Here is a 5190-nt window from a genome sequence, read left to right as displayed (position 1 = left end):
GGGTGGAATGCAGAGTGTCCCTGTATTTCTGCTATGGAGGTTTTGGAATCTCCATAAACTTAATAGAGGTGGGTCAAATGCAGAGTGTCCCTGTATTTTTGCTATGGAAGTTTTGAATCTAAATGTTGACGATATGCAGATGTTTCTATTTGGCAAACAAAACAACCCCAAAATGCCATGATTTCACCTCTTATATTAGTGCCAAAACCTCCATTTAAATATTTAAATGATGTCAGAGCTTGCGCTATTTTTTTTGTTAAATAAAATATTTGTTTTGCTTTTTGGCTAGATGGTGGACTTTCAGATCCACTCAACGAACCGCATACTACATCTATCATTGACAACCTCCTATTGATTTAACCCTATACATACATACAATTGCAGTTGCCCTTCATTGCCACTGTAATTTGGAGCCTGGTTCTTTATTATTCAAAGAAAACGCTCTACCTGTAAACTCCTTCAATGCACTGTCATTCACATGGCAGAACATATTCTCCCATTCATGGGGTTTGATGGCCCTGTTGCCAAGGCCTGGAGCTCGATCTTGGGACACAACATTCCTAGACTCTTTCCAATCCACGACATACGCAGACACCCTCCTCCGAAACTTAGCCTTGAATTCACTCCAAGCCTGGTACTTGTAGTGATTGATCACTGTCCTCTGGGCCTTCACATACACTGTTCTGTATGCCTTCTTCAACTGAAAGCGGTGTATTACATTGAGCAACTTAGGAGAGGTAGCTTCCAAAAGAAGTATGGATTTGTAGCGCTTCAGCTTCCTTTCCCTGCAAGTAACCCCTCTCTGCGGGTGCTCCCGGAGGCCCGAGGGTCCAAAATTTCTGCATCTCAAAGAAATTTGCCCTGTCAATGCAGCCCCTGGTTTACTAAGATTTATTACTAATCGCCTCAGAGCTGCTTTTGATGCAGTATTCTTTAATGGGTACCCAATATTGGCATTGGCCTTGAGTTGCTTTAGCCATGAAGGAGAAAATACAAACTCGTCAACGTCAGTGTACATCATCCATTGACACTTCTGTTTGGCCATGAGAGCACAGTGTGAGAATCCAGATTCCTGTGTCTTGGCCCATGGCCATGGATGCCTGCTTACCTTGTAATTTTCTGACAGTAACCCTTCAACAGTTTCTGCCAGATCGTCTTCACTGTTGTTATCGTACAGAAAGAAGTGTTCCACACCCAGATGAGAATGGTAGATAACCCATTCTCTTATGTATTTTGCAACGTTGAACACCATGGTGCAGGCACATAGTAGTCTCATTTTCTGTGCATTATCTTGAGTACTACTTTTGCTTGAATGATGAGATGGCGGGATTTCATTATAAGCGACGGAAGGAATGGATTTCCCATGGATTCGGAGAATGATTTCGGAGGCAATGAGCTGATAACGAACTGATTCATTGGGATGCTCGCATCTAAAGACTTCTTGTCCAGAGTGTGACCATAGTTTCAATGGTATTGTTGAATATGCAGCGTAGATATTTGGTTTCAATGTTCAGTCCTTGTCTATTGTTAATCCCTTTGGCAAATACAACAATATCCCTCTCTGTGGCCAAGCTCTCATATACCATATAATCCCATTTGATGGGTCTGGAATGATCAAAGTAACCCAATTTTGCTGTGATGATCTCTGGTAAATCTGAGCTATAATTAGCTATGTCCACTAGGGCAACTGATGTTGCAGACCAGTGGGTTGCAGGGGGAGGAGCTTGGCATCTGACTGCAGCTCGTGGTTGGGTAGAATATCCAAATTGTAAATACTCGATGGCATTCACTGGTGTATGGATTTGTTGCGAGAATGAACAGCTGGGGGATGATTTGTGGGATATCAGATTGGAGTTTGCAGAAGACAGGCGTACTAAGAAGAGGACTTCCTCAGGAAGAAATACAATGTCTTGGATGAAGGAACTCCTGTTGGTTTGATTGGTTAGCAACAGGGGAAAGCTCTTTGTGAATTTTGCAGCCTGTGGTTTATACAGATTGGGTTCTTTCTCCATTAAGCTTTCTTGCAGGCTTCCATATTGAAAAAAAGAAACATTTCTTGACCATGTCTTGGTATTAACCCAGTATGATTTAACTGCAGAGCCAAGAACAAAGTATCTATTAGCTACAAAATCCATTCTGCTATTCAACATTTTACAGACATCTATGCATCAAGAATTAATGCCCAGAAAAATGGGGCTCTGCAACAACCTTGTAAAAATGAGGGTAATAAGTTGTTTCTGGCTGTCTACATCAACATATGCAGCTAAACAAAGCCACCAAAATTCATATTTTACTTGTTCAGGATTGTACTGTATAGATCAACATTCAACAAGATAGTAATTATATATACCTTGGAAGATGAGATCTTGGTCATGTACTCACTTTCTGTCTTTTTCTATGGAATAGATGTATGCTTAATAATCAACACTATCAAACCGTCTTAGTGATGTCTGTCATGAATTTACATGTATTCTTAGTCGTAGAATAGGCCTTAAGCCAAGGGCAGACCCTGCGTCCAATTTTGTGCTTTTCATTCTTTGTTGGACAAGCCTTTGTTTTTAGACCTGCTTGATTTCTATCAAGTGAAAATAAGAACCTCACAGTCAGTATATAAAAGGATGTAATGTCAAATATCTTAATAAAATTGAAGGAATCGTTGCCCATGATATCTGGAATTTATTAAGAAATTTGCTTTTGCTGAGCTAAAGGATCGACGACTGTTCCAATCCTGCAATCATATATGTTAACCTCAAAATCTCCTTATAAGATGTATTCGAAATTCTCTGTCATCATGGCCCTCCACCCAAGACAACCTATTGATGTCTAGATTGAAGGTTTTCCATGAATTTATGTGGGTCCCTTTAAAGTTAGAATGCCAGGTAATTAAATAAATGTAGAGAAGGAGACGATGTGTCCACGTTGTTCTTACATTGCAAATAATTTCTTGGAAGTTTGGACATATATTAAATAAATGCCCGATAACTGCTTTTGGTCAGTTACAATCAGATGCATATCAAAGTTTCTTTGAGATAATGCATATTAAAGTTTCTTTGAGATATTTATAGTTTTATCTTAGAGTGTGGGTATGCTTGATTGCTAGCTATCTAGGTGGTGAGTTGAATATTTGTGATTAGAGTTTTATTTAACCCAAATGGATTATTTTGATGATTGGGCATTATGTGTCATCTCCAGACATGTGGTTCTCCTTTCGGAAACTGCCAAATTGCTTCCCAAGAACCGACTTCTCAATGAAGTAAGCACCGCATTTTTGTTCTCAAATGCTATTTTCAATGCAAATGCATATGTTCTGCCAACTTCCCTATGTGGTAATGAGCACCTAGTTTGTTTTCAAATGCCATTTTTAATGCAAATGCATCTGTTTTGCCAACTTCCCAATGTGTAATCAGCACCTAATTTCTTTTCAAATGCCATTTTTAATGCGACGGAGAACAAACTTACTCCAAATACTTAAGCGATAAAAGCAACACAAGATTTCAAGTATTCAAACCGTGTTAATGATGCCTGTCATGAATTAACATGTATTCTTAGTCGTGGAATAGGCCTTAAGCCAGGGGCAGACCCTGCATCCAATTTTGATCTTTTCATTCTTTGTTGGACAAGCCTTTGGTTTTAGACCTGCTTGATTTTTGTCAAGTGAAAATAAGAACCTCACAGTCAGTATATAAAAGGATGTAATGTCAAATATCTTAATAAAATTGAAGGAATCATTGCCCATGATATCTGGAATTTATTAAGAAATTTGCTTTTGCCGAGCTGAAGGATCGACGACCGTTCCAATCCCACAATCATATTTGTTAACTTCAAAATCTCCTTATAAGATGTATTTGAAATTCTTTGTCATGATGGCCCTCCACCCAAGACAACCTATTGATGTCTAGATTGAAGGTTTTCCATGAATTTTTGTAGGTCCCTTTAAAGTTAGAATGCCAGGTAATTAAATAAATGCAGAGAAGGAGACGATGTGTCCACGTTGTTCTTACATTGCAAATCATTTCCTGGAAGTTTGGACATATATTAAATAAATGCCTGATCACTGCTTTTGGTCAGTTACAATCAGATGCATATTAAAGTTTCTTTGAGATATTTATAGTTTTATCTTTGAGTGTGGGTATGCTTGATTGCTGGTTGTCTAGATGGTGAGTTGAATATCTGTAATTGGGGTTTTATTTCACCCAAATGGATTATTTTGATGATTGGGCGTTATGTGTCATCTCCTGACATGTGGTTCTCCCTCCGGACACTGCCAAATTGCTTCCCAAGAACTGACTTCTCAATGAGGTAAGCACCACATTTTTTTTCTCAAATGCTATTTTTAATGCAAATGCATCTGTTTTGCCAACTTCCCAATGTGGTAATCAACACCTAATTTGTTTTCAAATGCCATTTTTAATGCGCTAATCTGTTTGTTTGTTTTATTTTTTATTTTTATTATTATAAACATATTAATAATTTTAACCAAATTGATATTCTTTTTGGTCCATAACAAATGGCGAGCCATTGGAGTTCAACAGTCTCATGGATGGGTGCACTATGCCATTCATCGTCTTGAGCCACACATCATGTTATTCAGAAGACCTTTGAATTACCAGCAAAACCAGCAGCAACAGGCTGGGGCTCAATCTCAACCTATGGGTCTGAAAGCCCATTGAGTTCTATTGTGGGCAAAGCGGGGGCTCACTCTCAACCTATGGATCTGAAATCCCAATGAGTTTTATTGTGGGTAAAGCGGATTGGCCTGCCTGATGTGCTCAATTTTGAATGATTGATTGGATTTTATTAAATAAATAATTGAGAGAAACGAAGAATAATAATTTGTATAATTTTGATTAAGGATTTATTTTATTTTAGGCAATTTATTAACTAGGTTTAGTTTGAATGATTGAATTATTATAATATTTATTATTTTGAATCAAAATACAATTCTTTCAATTTAACATTTCTATCGGCCTCTCTTTGCACCTTTTGGGGCAATTGCTAGTTATATTAAGTTACTTGAAAAATCATTCTCCTACAATGTATTTTAGGTATCAGAGGAGGGAAACAGTTATTTCCATTGATTGAGGAATCATTTAGGCAATTTCAGTCTTGTAGAAAAGATTCGTGTTGGTTCAGCTTGGGCTCGAAACTTTTTCATTGTCATCTAATTAATGGATGCATTAGATTGACCAT

The 5190-nt window shown here is 37.9% G+C and overlaps 1 pseudogene; it reads right to left on the bottom strand.

The window, feature by feature from the left end:
• Nucleotides 1-391: 391 nt before the first annotated feature.
• On the bottom strand, nt 392-1252 carry LOC149151132 (glycosyltransferase family 92 protein At1g27200 pseudogene; annotated as a pseudogene).
• Nucleotides 1253-5190: the final 3938 nt, after the last annotated feature.

This window comes from Pinus tabuliformis, chromosome 9 (genome assembly GCF_031772625.1).
Source record: "Pinus tabuliformis cultivar Carrire ecotype Pingquan chromosome 9, CPIR1, whole genome shotgun sequence".
NCBI classification, from domain to species: domain Eukaryota; kingdom Viridiplantae; phylum Streptophyta; class Pinopsida; order Pinales; family Pinaceae; genus Pinus; species Pinus tabuliformis.
Note: the sequence above shows the minus strand (reverse complement) of the source record. Positions and strands in the feature narration are given on the sequence as shown.